Source organism: Trichosurus vulpecula (genome assembly GCF_011100635.1).
Source record: "Trichosurus vulpecula isolate mTriVul1 chromosome X unlocalized genomic scaffold, mTriVul1.pri SUPER_X_unloc_4, whole genome shotgun sequence".
Lineage (NCBI taxonomy): Eukaryota > Metazoa > Chordata > Mammalia > Diprotodontia > Phalangeridae > Trichosurus > Trichosurus vulpecula.
The window spans coordinates 751,935-770,493 of NW_023494380.1; the positions used below are offsets into that span (position 1 = coordinate 751,935).

The following is an 18,559-nucleotide window of genomic DNA, read 5'->3' on the forward strand; positions in this document are numbered from 1 at the left end:
AAGTTAAATCTTGCAATATAGCCAGCTGCATTGCTTGATCTCCATCTGAGTGTTACTTGCATGATATTGCATTCACTGTCACTACAGGATGAGAAGAAGCTGTGACAACATAAAAAGGGAATTGTATTTGGTACAAAAAAAAAAAAACAAAAACAACGAAATGGGTGAAAATGTCTTCAAGAATTACTACAGGTCTAACAACCTGGAAAAACCTACACGACATAATGCTGAGTGAGCGGAGCAGAGCCAGGAGAACGTTGTGCACAGCCACAGATATATGGATTCCGTGAGGACCAACCCTGACAAACTGCGCTTTTCTCAGCAACCTAAGGGGCAAGGACAACTCCAGGGGACTCACGATGGAGAATGCTATCTTCATTGAGACAAAGAACTGCGAAGTTTGAATACAGACTGAGGCACACTACATGCTCGCCTTTTCTGCTTCTCTTTTGTTTTTGTTTTTGGGTTTTTGTTTTTTTTTTGGTTCTGTTTCTTCTTTCTCATGATTCATTCCATTGGTCAAAATTCTTCTCCACGACTTGACTAGTGCATAAATTAATTCAATGCGAAGTTATACATGACAGTTATATGAGACTTCATGCCGTCTTGGGGAGGGAGGGGGAAGGGAGGGGAGAAAAACTGGAACTCAAAACTATGTAGAACCGTGCGTGGTAAACTAAAAAAAAAATTTAAAAAAATTTAAAAAAAAAAAAAGAATTACTACAGGTCATCTCTGTCTACTGTTGAACGTACCAAATGGCACAGGGAAAGGCTTCTAGGGGGAAGGAGCAGAGACAAATATTGAAGCAGAGCTGTGCTAATGTTCTAGTGGGAAATATTCAAAGGGACCACCCAATTAGGCAAGTGGGGAGCAAAGAGCAATATTAGTATAATAGGCTGCAATAAATTACTTTAAGATTCAGCAAACATTCCATTCTTTTCTTTTTGCTTTGTGTTTTGCACTCTTTCTGTTCAGACCGAGATGATTCCCAATCTCTTCCACTTGACTTAATTTGGAATAAAGCTCTTAATAAATTTTCATTCAATCCCCAAAATACTAGTGTTTTTCTATTTCTTTAGGTCCATTCATAGGAGAAGCATCTTACAATACATTTTTGATTATAGCAATTCTCCTAATGGTGATTTTAATTTTCTTTATCCTTACTGTCTCTGTCTTAAAAAGCCAAATGCTGCGAGATTGATGCTGGGGTCATTGATGTGAGACAAAAATGTGTAGTAGAAAAAAAACATCTCTTTGCAGTCAGAAGACTTGGGTTTGGGCCCCATCTCTGCCACCTATATTAGCTCTGTGGGTACCAGTCACTTAAAGTTTTAGTTCTCTGATCTGTAAAATGGGAATAGTACTACCTGCACTATGTACCTCCTATATGCAGATACTATCTACCTGTGCTATAAAAATATCATCCCATTTAATTCAACAAATATTTATGTGCCTGGTATGTCCCAGGTGCTGCTCTAGGTATTGAGGAGACAAAGAAAACCAGTCTAGGTCTTAAGAAGTTAATTTCTACTATTATGGCTAACATAGTGATCACTCAAAATGGGGTGAATGAAGGAGCAAAACAATTGAATCACATTATTCCTCCTTACCCCTTACCTTTCAATTTTTCATTAGTTTTCTTTTTCTACAATAAGTTTTGAGGAATTCCATGGGTTTTTGTTGTTGTGCTTGTTTATTTGTTTGAAGTGAAAGCTAATTTCATTTACCCAGATGGTATTCTATAGTACTTGCTTGTACCTATTTTTAAAATCTTTACAGTTTCCTGCACTTACTCTCTCCTAGTTGTCCTCTAATGTCAGCCTAGGAGGTGTTGTTCTCTTCTTTCACTAATCATCTGTGTCACATCTCTTGCAAACTGACCATTGGTGCATTCACCTTAGTGTACTGGGTGTAGCTTAGTCATGTGGGAGCAAACCAGGAATAGGGATGCCTGAGCTGGGGAATTTAAAATAATAAAGTGGGAAAAGAGGAATACCTCTGTTTTCTCGTAACTCGGGCACAGGTGCAATGGGTTTTGTGTTTTTTCCTTTCATAAATACATATAAATACAAATAAAAAACCAAAAGGGTGCAGCTAGGTGGTGCAGTGGATAGAGTGCTAGGCCTGTAGCCATGAAGACTTGAGTTCAAGTATTACCTCAGATACTTATTAGTTGTGTGCCTCTGGGCAAAGGGCTCAGCCTCATTTTCCTTAGCTGTAAGATGAGGATAACAATAGCACCTACCTTAAAAGATTTTTGTGGGGACAAAAGGAAATAAAATTTGTAAATTTCTTTGCAAACTTGGATGCAACTTTCTTTGAGAGCCTTGTGGTTTGCAAGGAGATTGGTGGGTGATGCGACAAAGAATTCAGGTGCAAGAATATTGGAATTGGCTGAAGGTTAGGATGGGGATCAAATAACCTAGACCTGAGTAATCATGAGGAATTTTTAGGGGTAGTGAGAAGGATCCAGGAACATTGATTTCCAACTGTTGTTAGTACTGGCCCACGAGCGTGGCAAGGTACACAACATTGTGCCAATCCACAGTTAGATGTACCAGTGAGGAAGGATAATGATAACCAAATTTTATATAGTGCTTTAAGGGTTGCAAAGTACTTTACATGTTCATTCTCATTTAGGGTTCATGACAATTTTGTGAATAAGGCATGTGAGGTATTATTACTCATTTTATAGGTGTAGAAAGTGAGGCTTAGCAAAGTAACTTGTTCAGTAAAGTGTGACATGGTCACATGCCAAGTTTGGTGCCAAAGGCAGGCTTCAAACTCTGGGATAATGGATTCCTAGACTGATATACTTTCCATTACACCACACCCCGTCTACCATTTAATGAAGATAGAAACCAATAAGATTCTTTGTAATGGTTCCTGGAAATGAAACCACCATCACCATAATTTAATGTCCTTTACTAATGGAAAAAATATCTTGAAGAACTTGAAGAATATCGAGCATATTTCCTTTCGTTTTTACTTTTGCTTGAGGCCCTATTGATTTCAGAGTGGGAAAAAAGATCCTCTCCCTAAAGCTTTGGCTATTCAACCTCCTATTCCCACTTTTTGCTGTTCAAAAAAGGCTTTTCTTTGTTTATTTGTTTAACTATCTTCATCTATTCACTCTTTAGAATTAACTCTGGGTCTAGAAATCCATGAGAAAAGTAATAACTCATAAGAAGTGTCCAATCAGGGTGTTCTGAAAGTTAAAAAATAGTGTACAGTAGCTTAATTTGTAAGGAAACTACTAGATTTGGGTTCTAAACCTCACTCTGCCCCAAGTAGCTGTGGGAACCTGGACAAGTCTCTTAACCTGTCTGCAGTTTTTCTTTAAAATGAAGTAGCTAGACAAGACAATCTCTAAGGTCTCTTCCAGTTCTAAAATACTTTAACTCAATGAAATAATATCCCTTATTGACAAATACCCTTCTTCTGTAAATGAAGAATAGCTTGTCTTTGCAGCACTCAAATTTTAAATCATTGAGGGCTCATAAACCATCTGATCTAACATTAAAAACCCCAAAACACTATGAGGTAAAATGTCAACTGGTTGTTGTCATCTATCATGAGGAAAAAATCATGGCAGCTGTGTGACACAGTAGATAGAATGCCAGGCCTGGAGTCAGGAAGACCTGAGTTCAAATCTGGCCTCAGATACTTACTAGCTATGTGACCCTGGGAAAATCATTTGACCCTGTTTGCCTCAGTTTTCTCATATGTAAAATGAGCTGGAGAAGGAAATGGAAAACAATTCTAATTTCTCTGCCAAGGCAAAAAAGTGGGGCGGAGCCAAGATGGCGGCCGGAAAGCAGTGAACTCCCTGTGGAGTCCCTCCAAAAACCTATAAAAATGGCTCTGAACCAATTCTAGAACTGCAGAACCCACAAAACAGCAGAGGGAAGCAGGGCTCCAGCCCGGGACAGCCTGGATGGTCTCGGGGTGTGGTCTATCCCACATGGAGCTGGGAGCTGGGAGCTGGGAGCTGGGAGTGGAGCAGAGCAGAGTCCAGCTTGAGCTGCTCGGACCAACCAGACCAGGAGCCGGGCAGAGCAGGCCCTAGCGCCCTGAACAGTGAGCTGCAGCAGTTACCAGACTTCTCAACCCACAAACACCAGACAGCGGAGAAGGTTAGTGGGAAAAGCTGTGGGAGTGGAAGGAGTTCACAGTTTGGCAACCGCCCCGGGGCAGCGGAGGTGGGGCAGCTACAGCTGCTGTTGCTTCTGACCCCAGGTCCACCTGGAGGGAGGAATTAAGTGGCAGATCAGAGCAGGAGTGCACAGCCTACTGAAGATCTAAGCCCAGTCCGGGTTGGGGGTTCTTGGGGAAGGAGGAGTGCTGGTGTGGCAGAGCTGGTGCAGCCCCTCCCAAACGTGGAACATAGAACTCTTTAGTCTACAAGCAGTCATACCCCGCTGAAAAACTTAAGGGTCAAGTTAGCTGGTTGGGAATATGGCCAGGCAGCGAAAACACACCCAGATTCAGTCTCAGACTTTGGATTCTTTCTCTGGTAACAAAGAAGACCAAAACATACAGCCTAAAGAAGTCAACAAAGTGCAAGAGCCTACACCAAAAGCCTCTAAGAAAAACATGAACTGGTCCCAAGCCATGGAAGAGCTCAAAAAGGATTTGGAAAAGCAAGTTAGAGAAGTAGAGGAAAAATTGGGAAGAGAAATGAGAAGGATGCAAGAAAACCATGAAAAACAAGTCAATGACTTGCTAAAGGAGACCCAAAAACATACTGAAAAATACACTGAAGAAAACAACACCTTAAAAAATAGACTAACTCAAATGGCAAAAGAGCTCCAGAAAGCCAATGAGGAGAAATATGCCTTGAAAGGCAGAATTAGCCAAATGGAAAAGGAGGTCCAATGGACCACTGAAGAAAATACTACCTTAAAAATTAGATTGGAGCAAGTGGAAGCTAGTGACTTGATGAGAAATCAAGATATTATAAAACAAAACCAAAGGAATGAAAAAAATGGAAGACAATGTGAAATATCTCATTGGAAAAACCACTGACCTGGAAAATAGATCCAGGACAGATAATTTAAAAATTATTGGACTACCTGAAAGCCATGATCAAAAAAAAGAGCCTAGACAATTTCTCTGCCAAGAAAACCCCAAATGGGATCAGGAAGAGTTGGACGTGACTGAAACAACTGAACCATAAATAGAAATAAAGCGACTAACGGATGGTGGCCAGTTAATAAGCAATCAGGGATGCTCTTGATTTTTTCTTCCATTTATTTACCAGGAAAAAAAGGAGCGGCCTTGTTAGCAACCACAACCGTAGGGATTATGCATTATGGGCACAGAAAGAGTGTAAGCACTGAGTTGGAAGGAGACACAGCCATTTAGGGCTCACTCTGTTAAATTCTGTTTATACAGCACTTAGAGGTAGATACTGAAACAGTGACAGTTTTTCAAGAAGTAAATAAGCTTCAGTCTTTGCACAGGGAAAAAACAAAAGAGCGTAAATGTATTATAAAGCTTTGAAATATATTTGATGACTTAAAACACTGTGATCCCCACCTAACTAAATTAGAGGGGTGTTTATAACATGCTATTATAACATGCCTTTATAACATGCTAAGAATGAACAAGAGTCAGGGCTGGCCTTTTCCTATAAAAGACTTGGTCATTTAAATAATTGCCAAGCAAGGGCAAGTGCCAAGCAGCATGTATGAACTTCTGTACTTTTTCTGTGTAAAGGAAAATAAGTTCCTACCCTGCTGATCCTGGCACACGAAGCTTCAGTTTTTCCTCTTTAAAAGCTCTAGAATGATAGGGAAAGCATTCTTCCTAACCCAGCATCTCTTACTATTAGAAATCTGGAGCATGACAGGCCCTCCTTGATGAGCTGGAGCCTTCCTAGGGACTCAGACTTTGTAGAGTCTCATCTGCTAGGAGCATTCAACTTTCTCTCAAATAGGAAAAGAATCAGTCTGGGCTGAAGTGTTACTTAGATGAGCCGGCAAGAAAGTAAATTATCATAATGTGCTTATTTTATAATTTTGTAAAAATAATAATTCAGTCCTCTGGTAAAGACATTTTCTTAGAGCCAGAAAGCACTAATTCTCCTGTTACCCCCAAATGGAGACCTTTCTCCCATTCGTGGAACTCATCAACAAATTTCCAAAGTTTCTGGTCTCTCTGCTTTGGCTATGGGACTGTTGGTGATATGCTGTTTGGCATGTGTCTCCTGCCAAGACCGTGGAGTTGGCTTTTGTAGCTCATGAAGGGATTGTGTGTGCTTCTCACTTATTACATCTCTTAAATTCAATTAGTGCCCCTTGTGCCATGGGAGGCCAGTGTACTGTCTCAGAAGAAAGAAGAAACTTTTCAAAAATTACTTGCATCACCACCTGAGCATTTTCATAGAGCGCTTGCCCCCTCCAAATATAAATTCTGTTCACAGCAAAGGTCACAAATCAGTAGTTGTTAGAATCCATTATGAAGAAATAAATATTTATCAAATTTCTTTTTGAGAAGGTGAATAATTTAGCACCCTTCCCCCCAATGCTTACAACAACAACAGAACCATGCTGCTGACTGACAATTTATCTTATTCTTCAGAGATGCTAGAAGTGACAGCGTGCTCAGTGAATATTGATCAGCTGGATAAAGATAAATGAAATACCTTTACAATTCTTGGGTTACTAGCCTGTCACCAATTAAAGCCAAAGAGCGTGCTAATGTAACAACAGTGTTAATAAAGACTAGGGATTGCTGCTGACCAAGGTGCTATGTTGTTGTTTCCTATTTCTTCCCTACCATTCTAATATCATAAATTCTTTGAGAAGGGCCTGGTTCCTCATTTGCTCATACATGTCTCTGGATTTAAAGACAAGGCACTTCTAATTAAATGACATTTATTTATTTTGGATGGAGACTTAAAGATAAGGCTGTAGAATCATGGGGACCTTAGAGCACATTGAGTATAAATCCAAGCTCTTTCTCAAACTCTCTTCAAAGTTTCTGTGATACTTCTCTCTCCTGGTTCTCTTCCTACCTATCTGACCATTCCATCTTAGTCTTCTTTGCTGGATCTTCAGCCAGGTCACTCCATGAGTGTCCCATAGGGCTCTCTCTTGGGCCCTCTTCATCTTTTTTTATTTCATTTGACCTCATTAGCTCTCATGGATTGAGTAATCACGTCTATGTTGATTTCTCAGATCTATTTGCCTAATCTTAATTCTCATCTGACCTCTAGTGTAACATTTTCAATTATTTATAGGACATCTCAAACTGGATGTTCTGTAGATATCTTAAGCTCAACATATCCAAAGCTGAACTTATTTTCTTTTCCCTCAAACCCTCCCTTCTTCTTTATCTCTCTATTATGATTTAGGGTACCACCATCCTCCCAGTCACCCAGGCTCACAACCTAGGTGTCATTTTCACTCTTCACTCTCTCCTACCACCCCTCCCCCACCTCCATCCTATCTTTTTCCAAGGCCTGTGGATTTTACCCTCATAACATATTTCACATATGGCTTGTCTTTTCCTCTGATACTACTACCATGCTGGGGCGGGCCGTCATCACCTCATGGAACAGGCATTTCTAAGGTAGAATCTAAGATTGAATTTTAAGATAGTGAGTAATTGGATGTGAAGGATATGGTTAATGAAAATGTCTTTAATTCTAGGTATTTAATCTGAATGATTATTTCATTAACCGTCATCCTTCTTGACCTCTCTGTAGTATTTGGCATTGCTGACAATCTTCTCCTCTTGGATACTCTTCTCTGATTTTTCTTAACATTACTCTCTTCTAGTTCTACCTGCCTCATACTTGTATGGGATGTTCAGGGAGAACTAGCACTTCAGGTGTGAGGGCCTGCTGAGTCCTTTTCAGAGCTGCTCATCCACCTTTGATGTCAAAATATCCCCTTTTACTCAACTTTCACCTATGGCTCCAAGAAGCTGTAGCATGCACAGTGGCTATACCCTGCTAAACCATCACTACTTACTGACCTATCATATGTATCCTAGACCTAGATATATGTAATACTCCCTTATGTTTATCTTGCCTAACAAGACATTGACCGAGGCAGCCTGGATATTTCCAGTTGGCCCTGACCGTTAGTTGACTTAAGTGACGTTTCAGGCCTAAAACCACAGCTCCATGTAGGGCCCCCCGCCATCTTGGGCTGAACCTGCTGAACTCGGCCACCTCAAGCCCACAACTCCATGTTTTTTTTTTAATTAAATTTTATTTTACCAGAACACAAATACAAAATAAACAAAGGCACATCATAAACTTAAATATTGAAACTTAAATATAAAGTAAGAAAGAAAAAAGCATGTTATGTGCATAGCAGAACATAGGAGAGAATTCAAAATATGTAACAATAAATTTTAATTTCCAGAAAGCCTGTATGATAAATAATAAACCTTTTGTTGAGATTTGTCCATCTTTTCTTTGATTTCTTGTGTTTTCTTTTGTTCTCTGCTGTGCACTTTTTTAACTGTTCTTTTTTCCTTCCCCCACCCCCCGAAGGCTACAATATAATTTAGATATTTCTTGATATACACATACACTTATACATATACACATGTGTATACAGACATATACTTTCCCAAACATAATCTACTTCTGATCTTTGTTTTTTATGTTTGTACATATCTTTTGTTTCCTGTCCTTCCTGCCTCCTCTACTTTACTTCTACCCTCTACTTCCCTTCTTATTACTTGCCTACCCCCCTCCTCCACCAACCACCCTGCCCTCTTATTACTTGCCTTCCCCCCTCCAAGGATCCCTCTGCTATCTTCCCATTCCCATTAATCTAAACGCCCTTTACCTATCCCCTCATTCTCCCTTCTAAAGATCTCTCCCTTTTCCTAATCCCTCCTTTGTCCACTCCCCCCTCACTAAATCCCTACCATTTTATTTCTTCTAAATTTAGAAGACTTTTATACTCTTCTAAATATATTTGTTTTGTTCTCTCTTAAACCCATTCCTGATGAAAGTAGGTTACCAGAACTACCAGCCCTCTTCCCCCATCTAAACCTTCTGTATCCTTTCTTCTTCTTGCACCTCTCTTGTATAAAATAGATACAGTTTTTGGCTCTTTCTAAATGGTTTTACTTTTTAAATTCATATCATGGTCATATGTCATGTCATAGCTTAATAAGAATGTTAGACACACATTTTACATTTTATATTATATAAAAGGTAAGCAGTCTGTTCTTGCAGATCCCTTATAGTCAGTCTTTGGTGTGTATCTTATGTGTCTCTTAGTTCTTGTATGTCGAATCTTCTATGAAGTTGAGGATTTTTTTAACAAAGTCTTGAAAGTCGGGGGGTTTGTCAAATGTCCATTCTTTTTTCATTCAAGATAATACTGAAATTTGAAGGGTATGATATTTTTGGCCATAGCCCCAAGTCTTTTGCTCTGTGATATATTGTGTTCCAAGACCTGTCATCCTTTAACGCCTTTGCTGCTAGGTCTTGTGTAATTCTAATTGGGGCACCATCATATTTAAATTGTTTTAATGTTGATGTTTTTAATATTTTATCCTTGATCTGGGGATTTTGGAATCTGACTATGATATGCCTATGAGTTTTTCTCATAGGATCTCTTTTAAGTGGTGTTTGATGGATTTTTTCTTTTTTCTACTTCCCTGTTTGTTCCAATGCCTCAGGACAATTTTCTTTATTTATACCTTGTATTATTGTATCAAGATTCTTGTTTTGATCATAACTTCAAGTTACTCCAATGATTTTTCTATTTTCTCTTTTTGATTCATTCTCCAAATTTGTTGTTTTTCTTATGTTTCACTTTCTCTTCTATTTTTTCATTATTCATGTTTTGCTTAATTATTTCTTGATCTCTTATAATTTCAGTGGCTTCACTTTGCCAAATTCTAGTTTTCAAGGTGTCATTTTCCTCCTTGAGATTCTGGATATCCTTTTCTAATTGGTTGATTTTCTTTTCTTAACCTTCTTGTTTTTCTTGGATTACTTTTTTTAAGTTTTTCTTCCATCTCTGTCATTTGATTTTTAAAGTCTTTTTTAAAGATCTTCTATTAATTCTTTTTGGGCAAGTGACCATTTGACATTGCTCTTTGGGGATTTCTTTACTTCAATGTCTGCCTATGAAGATGAACCCCAGTCATTTCTGTTCCCATAACAGGTTTCTATGGTTAGATTCTTTCTCCTTTGCCTGTGCATTTTTTTGTGGTAATAACGTGATTTTTATAATCACCTCTAGGCCTGGGGTATGAGAAATGGTGCCTCTTGCCCCCAGATCTTCAGTTTCCTCTAGCCTGGAACCAAAGCCTAAACCTCCAACCTCCTGTAAGTGCCCACAGCCAGGGCTTTCTGCCTCACTGATTCTGCACTCGCCTGGCGTGTGTTGGTTCCTTCTTGCCCCCACTGCTCTTCACAGCATAGCTGGGTCTGGCATTCCTCGTCAGGAGAGGTTCCCACAGTCTTCCTGGGCTCAAATGCATGACTCCCCTCACTATCCTGGGGTAAAAAGTTCCAGTGGCTGAAGCTGAGGCAGCCTCTCAAACCAACTAACCCCAGGTCTTGCCGCTTGTTGTTAAAAGGGAACCTAGCCTGGAGGTGTTTACTACTCGACAGGACCAAACCCAGTCCTGAGGTTATTCTTCAGATCTTCTCAGATTGTCCCAGGAAGATCCTGGTTGTGCCCCTATTCTTCTTTGTCTCCACCCCACTTTTTTTGCCCTAAGGTGCTATTTTAAGTCTTTTGTGGGGGAAAATCTTGAGAGCTGGGGATTTTCTGACCTACTCTGCCATGTTCCCAGAATCCTCTCCCAACTCCATGTCTTCCACCAGCCCACCTTGGAACTGCTGCCGGCCCAAGCCAGCCTTCAGAGCTCCTTGATCAAGAACCAAGAACCTCCCCAACAGCAAGAACTCCACATCATGCCCCAAGAAAAAACATTTTATTAATCTACCCTAAAAACTCTGGAGCCCAACTTGAACTAGCTACCTAGCACTTATGTACAGGTGGGGGCTGGAGCGTGCCCACAGCTTCTCAGGGTCTTGGTCTCTGCTGCCCCCAGGCCCGGGTCCCACTGCAGCCAGGCAGCCCCAGCTCTAGAAAGGTCCAAGCTGACCTTTTGTTTGCCTACACTAAAAAGAAACCTTAATTTTTAAACACATATACAGTCACCTTGAATCCACAGGACAGCCAAGAGGGGCCTCCCCACTCACTCCTCCGGGCTTCTTTAAGCCTTAGGAGAGGGCCACAAGGGGCTGGGCCCCTGGCAGTGGTGGGGAATGCCAGTCAGCATAGCTGGTAAGCTTGGGGGAATGCAGTTTACTCTTTTAAAAAATATTTATTTTTACATATTATATATTAATATACAATTTTATAAATTATATTTATATTTACATTTAGTTTTCCACATTCACTTTGATAATCATGTTAAACCTGAAAATTTGGTTGAAGGAAACAACAGAGCTAGGCGATAGAAAAATCCATGTTGTTTATTATTTTCCCTTAAAGCACAGCAAAGCTAGCTTACTTGTACGTACAAGGAGTCAGAGTATAAACTCTGGCTGCCTGAACAAAGCAATGAGAAAACTTATATACGTTATTTTAGCAGAGCTAGCAAGCCTGTATTGCCTCATTTTTTATGACTCCCATGTATGTTTAACCATGATACAAGAAGAGGATTTTCCTTAATGGAATAGATTTGTGAAGGATGTTGACAAAAGTCAGTTGAAACTACAGCCCAGCATCTCTGTGTCTCATTACATTCCATAGCATAGTATATACTTGTAGAATATTAAGCAAGGTAATCTCTCTTGGGGTTAGGGTAATGTCCTTAATGATCTGGCCTTGTTGACAGAGGTAAGGGTATTGCCTGAGCAAACTTTTAGAGAGAACAAAGAAGCCCAGGTCCTGGATCTTCATCCAGTTACTCATTAAATCAGGCTCTGGGTCTACTTGAAATTAAAAATGATATAAAATAGTATAATATTTTCCACAATCATTTAATATCAAATTAGTAACTTCGAAAGGGTCAGAGCCTGAAGAGTCTGAACCTAAGCTTCTTTGTTCTCTGAGTAAACTCAGAGAATGCCTGCTCCTGTATCAACAAGGCCAGATCTGGCTGACTTAAGAGCATTCTTTCCTCTGTCTATTAGTCATTAAGGATGAAACCTTTAAACCAACAAACTATCTTGAATAATGTGACTATTTCTCAGCTTAATATATTAGGGGCATATACTTACTATTTTAGGGCATGTTAATGGTAAATTAAACACAGAGATCCTAGGTTGTAATTTCAATTGACACTTTGTCAACTATCTTGTATTTACAAACTACTCCATTAAGGAAAATCCTTTTCTTGTATTGTGGTTAAACATACATGGGGATCATAAAATTGAGTAATGCAGGCATGCTTAGTTGGCACTAAAAATGTATTTAAACCTTCTCATTCCTTTGTTCAGGCAGTCAGAACTTAAGCTCTGGCTCCTTGTGTGATACCTGAGTAGCCAGCTATTGCTAGGAAAACCCTGCCCCCAGCTACTAACTGCAAACCCCAGTCTGCATAAGAAAAAAACAGACTGAGTTCCTGCCCTTTGGCGAGTGTCCTGGGCCCCTAAGACTTTTCCAAGGAATGTAAGCTAATTACCAGGATGGAAGCCTTGGCCCTAGACATTATCTTGAATTATATGACTTTTACCATATCTTGAGCCTTCCTAGCTTCAAGAGTTATGGCAAAAGTTGGAGACAGAGATCCTGGGTTGTAATTCCAATTGACACTTTGTCAGCTATCTGATATGTTGTATTTACAATCTATTCAGGAGGTTCCTCTTATTGCATCATGGTCATAAAAAGTGAAATAACACAGGCTTGCTGAGTCTGCAAAATAACATATGTAAACTTCAAGAGATAATTAAGCACTGAATCCTGTATTGTCTATATAAACTACCCTCTCACTTAAAATGTGGTCATTTGATCTGGGATAATTTCCCCAAATGACCGCCGGCTAATAAACTTCTCCATTCAAAACTTATACTCTGTGGCCTGTCTCACTCGCTTCTGGTATAACATTTTGGAGGCCCCAGCGAGATGAGGCGGTATTCCATGTTACCACCCTGGAGACACACACAGAATTCCGGACCTCAACAGGGAGTCTCTGCCCCCGATCCACCTTCTCTCACTTCAGAGGGCTGGCTCCTGGGAATTTCTTTTCCTAGGACTCTGATGTGGGGAGATGGTCTCAGAGAATGGGCTCTTTGCTGACTCGTCCCTTTTCGGCCTTCGGAGAAGATCTGGTTTCAAACCCTCTAGAGGTAAGATTCTGTTCTGTTCTGGGGCTAGCCATCTGGTCTCTGTTGTCACGCTACCTGGACGCGTGTGCAGAGTGCGGGGCGTGTGTGAAAATTGAAAGCATCTGTTCTGTATATCCCTGAAGGGAAAATCTGGTTTATTTTTTCTTTTCTCTAAGGGGACCTGGTTTAGCTTTCAATCTGATCCACCCAAACTGGTTCTGTTCTGTGTCTTCTATGTTTTAAATTTTGTCCTAAGTTCTGTACGTTTTGGATTTGTCTGTGTCCGTGTGTCAAAATTGTGAAAATGTCTATGTTTTGTTTTTATTTAAAAAAAGGAAAAAAACTTGTAACACAGGCAGCCAGAGATTCCAGGCTGCAACTAGGGAAACAAAGATTTTTTCTCCCCTTGTGGTTCTATTTGTGGCCGAATTGGAGCTACAACGGAAGGAAAAAGGGTTAAAATTTTGGCAAATTCTGGGTTTTAATTGTTAAAAAGTTTGGAAATTGGTTAGTTGAATTCCGGGAGAGGGAACTCCTGAAATTGTAAATTCATTCCTGGAGCTCGTCTTGCTGAAAGACCTCCTCCCAATGAATGCCTTCTGGCTAAAACCTCTGTTAAAGTTTTCTATGGGACTCTCGAATTTGTCTTTGTCCCTGATCACAGTTAGGAGGGAATTTTTTCCCTTAGATTCTAGTACAAAAGGTTTTTTTTAGGAGTAAGTAAGGAGTGAAGTTTACTTCATTGATATTTTTCACCATTGTTATCCCGTCTAAGGGCTGCAGTAAAAGTTAGAGCAGATAAAACAAACTCCTCTCCTCTCAGATCAGATTAGAAGAACGCAGGAGAGCTGTAGGGAAAACTTAAATCACCCTTCCCCACCCAGTGAAAAGGAGGAGAAGGACAGAAATTCACAGACTAACAGTCAGTCCTGTGCCCCTGGGTACCTTCGTAGCCCATCCTTCTTGGCAAAGCTTGGAAATGCCATCCAGGTCCTTTGCATCTTGCCCACTCTGTCCTCAGCAGCTGCAAACTGCCCTAGTCTCAGTAACTTCTGCAGTCGTGGGGGAAGGGCGAGGTAGATGGATTTGGACTTTCTGCCTCCCAGAATTGTCACCACTGGGATATGTATTAGGAGGGCAGAGTTTATAATCTCAAAGAGGATCATAAACATGTCTGAAACGTTCGGAACCGCCGGATATAAGAAACTCTCAAAGTAGAAGGCAAAAGAATCAAAACATATATTTAGGCTCCACAGTAACCAACCCATGAACCAGCAACCCCATTTTGATATATTGATCAAAAGCTTCCAGGCCCAATAAGTACGCCTTGAAAGAGTAACCAGGAGGCTACAGAGAAGCATGATTGCATAAAGCAAAATCATGCTTCCCCCTCTATGGTAAAAAGATTACCCACTGGCCTGAAGTCTTTGTTCAGCTTCCTCGCGTAGGTCAGCTCTGCTACTGGCAGCTCCTGCTTCAGCTGTGGCTGTGGCTGTGGCTGTGACTGCGGCTGTAGCTGTAGCAGCCTCTGGCTCCAACGGGAGCTGCTTTTAACCATCCAGCTTCTGCGGGGGTGTAAGGTACGCCGGGGAAAGCACAGGTTCTTTCAATCTGCTTAAGCAAGGTGAAGGGGTTGACCGGGAAAGCACAGGTTCTTTCCATCAGCTTAAGCAAGGGAAGCAAGGTGAAGGGGCCGACAAGCTTACTCCAGTCCAACATACAAACAGCATTCAGTTCAGGGGAAAAAGCCAAACTAGTCAAGGGCACTGGTTGACTAAGTGCTAAGGAGCCCATTTTTGGTTGACAATACACTCCACCCCTTGTTATAGGATACATAATCTAATCAGCCATGTATCCTAGAACATACATTGTGATCCAATTACAAAGGAAACTAAAACATATCATTCATTATAAAGCAAAACATATCATTTGGTGACATTCCTAAATATTGGTTTACGATTCAAATGTGATCCACCCCTAGGTCCCAGCAAGATAATCTCTTCAATCAATCATCCCCAAAATAATTATTAATAATTCAAATGTCCACTCCTAAATCCTTGTATCCATTACATAGGATCAATAATATCATAATAATAAAACAACATAGCAAAGATAACACAAAATAAGTAAACATAGAACACTATCATCATTCCCACCCCCCTTGAACGATTGGGGCTCAAAATCTTGGGGTGAGGGGTGAAGGTCTCATTTTCTATAGCTTCTTCTTGCTCAAATTGGATGTAGAGATGGCCCTGTCCCCAAAAAGTCCCATTCCAGAGGTCAGTTCTTTAACAAGCTGGCAGGAATTCCAAGAATGCTATGTGCTTAGGCAGTCACCAGAAAGTGCAGGGTGCTTAAGCCTAAAGGAAACAAAACTAGCAACAAGGTTAGCCAAAACAAAGGACAAAAAGAGTAGACAAGTATGGACTATTATTCTTCAAATAAAATCATCTCAAGTTTGGTTGAGATTTCAGTTATGCAAAGATCCAACATCAGAGCCAAACTCAGGTGGGAAATGTTTCTTTTCAAAAGGAACATAATGAGGAAGCCAAGAGGATCCCACCCTAGATAGAGACTAAGATTGTCCTCTCAGCCTTTCCCCAGATGTACAAGGAAACACAATGGGAAAATTAAACTAAGAGGATCCCATACTAGATAGAGACTAGGATTGTCCTCCCAGCCTTTCCCCAAATGTACAAGTTTTCATCCGTTAATCACACAAGGTTACCTTTCCTCTGAGTGGCTTATGGCATTTACCAGCATCAGCCATACCTGTGGAGTCTGTGAATCTATTATTATAACTTATTCACGGTAAAATATATGGTTCAGGGGTACGATTTGGTAATTATTTTCCCCTGAATAGACAACTGTTACAGTGTTGTCCTTCCCATGGGCTATAACTTCTGCAGCCTTTGGAATATCATCTGGCTTCCGTTTTACCCATACCTTAGCTCCTGACTTTATTCTATCAATGGAGCAAGACCCTTTTGCCCCTCTAGTAGTTATTTTGGGAGGAGGGTCAGTTTTCACAAAGGGTATTTTTTCACAGGGGATAATAATCACTTGAACCATCCTATCATCTCTACAAAATTGTACAGGTTTTTTACCCATATTCTGGAGTGTCACAACAATTTCTTTTTGATAATTAGAATCTATCCCTCCAGCCAATACATGTATTCCTTGAGCCGCTAATCCTGGTTTAGGTAATATCCATCCAAGATGATTCTTGGGGATTCTCATACATACTCCAGTAGGGGTTTTTCTTATCTCTTTCCTATTTAACCTAAAATTCTCTATACAATGTAAATCATATCCTGCTGAACCAGGTGTTCCTGGACTTGGTAGTGGGACATCTTCCCTCACAGTCCAAAATTCAATGTTTTGGATCTCACATGTTTGCTGTTCTCTGATCTGCAGATTTGGGGTCATCATTCTGGCTAGAGGTGTACTCCCCCCTAAAGGCCTATTATTCAAATTACGTAAGGCAATAGACAAATTATCCTTCCAATGTCGATATGAATTATTTGAGCTTAATTTTCTCAGCTGTTCTTTCAACAATCCATTCATTCTTTCAATTAGCCCAGATGCTTGTGGGTAATATGGAATATGATATATCCATTCTATATTATTCAACACACAATATCTTTTCACTTCTTTGCCCTTGAAATGTGACCCATTGTCACTTTGAATCTGCATTGGGGTTCCATAATATAAACTTACAATATCTAGAGTTTTACAGGTGTTTTTCTGAGTTGCGTCTTTATAAGGACAAGCCACTAGTACACCTGAATAGGTGTCAACACACGTACATACATATTTACATCCTTTATCCTGGGGTAGTGGGCCAATATAATCTATCTGCCAAATTTGGGCTGGAACTTTTCCCCTTGCTATTTCTCCAGTAACTATCCTAGGAAGAGTTCGTTCTTTTTCTAATTGGCATATACAACACTCCTCTGTTATTTGTTTTAACAACGCATGAGAAATACTGATACCTCGATCCTGTGCCCATCGATGGGTGGCCTGGACCCCTAAATGGCCAGCAGTCTGGTGGACCCATCTTGCTAAGGCTGGGTCATCAGTTGGAGTCGGAGTAGGGACAATACATTCAGTAGCAATCTTTGCTAGTCGATCCGCATGTGCATTGTACTCACGTTCTGGTGTGGTCAGTGTTGCATGAGCATCAACATGAAAAACTGACAGATCTGTAACCAAAGACATGTCCCATATATTTTCCCATAACTCTTTACCCCAAACTTGTTTGCCATGAATCTCCCAATTCTGATTCCTCCATATAGGCATCCACGTAGCTAATCCATTAGCTACCGCCCACGAGTCAGTAAATATATGACACTGTCCTCCTTTCTCTGCTCTGATGGCCTGATGCACTGCCATCAGTTCAGCATATTGGCTACTTCCACCTATCCCAGAACTTTCCAGAGTTCTCCTTGTACAGGGGTTATAGGCTACTGCTTTCCAATGTCTCTTCTGTCCTAAATATTTTGCTGTCCCATCAGTAAACCAAGCATGTTTCTTCTGTTCTTCATTTAGTCCGTCATATCCATTATTCCATTTCACTAAGATGGTACCATCTGTTGCTTAGATTCAAGGGGCTTTTCATTGCTCTCAGTATCAATGTTCGCCACAGATTCATGTAGAGCAGAAACTCCATTTTTGCCTGCTCTGGACCTATTCTGAATATACCACTTCCATTTGATTATGCTTGCCTCTTGTGCATGTCCAATTCTGTGAGAAGCTGGGGTACTCATTACCCAAGTCATAATTGGAATTCCAGGCCTTAATACCACTTCATGACCCAGAGTTAGTTGCTCAGTTTCTACTAAAGCCCAATATGCAGCTAATAGCTGCTTCTCAAAAGGTGTATATTGCACTCCAGATGAGGGCAGTTTCCTTGACCAAAAGCCTAAAGGTACACTTCGGCTTTGTTGTTTTTGCCACAGACTCCAATTTGCATAGTCATCTTGTACAGTCACTTGTAACTCCACTGGCCCATTTTGCATAGGCCATAAGTCTAGAGCTAATTGGATAGCAGCCTTTGCTTCCTCAAAAGCTCTACTTTGTTCAAGTCCCCAGTCAAATTCATATTTCTTTCTGGTGACTTTATACAAGGGTTTTAAAATCTGTCCCAAATGTGGGATGTGGTGTCTCCAATAACCAAACAGCCCTATGAACTTTTGGGCCTCTTTCTTATTGGTAGGGGTGGGAAAATCCTGGATTTTTTGTCGAGCTTGTGGGAGAATTTCTCGCAGTCCTCTATTCCACTGTAT

General features: G+C 40.5%; 1 pseudogene; it reads right to left on the reverse strand.

Annotated features, from left to right (window-relative positions):
• The window catches only part of LOC118833220, a 673,388-nt pseudogene that overhangs the window by 534,267 nt on the left and 120,562 nt on the right, over positions 1 to 18,559 (reverse strand).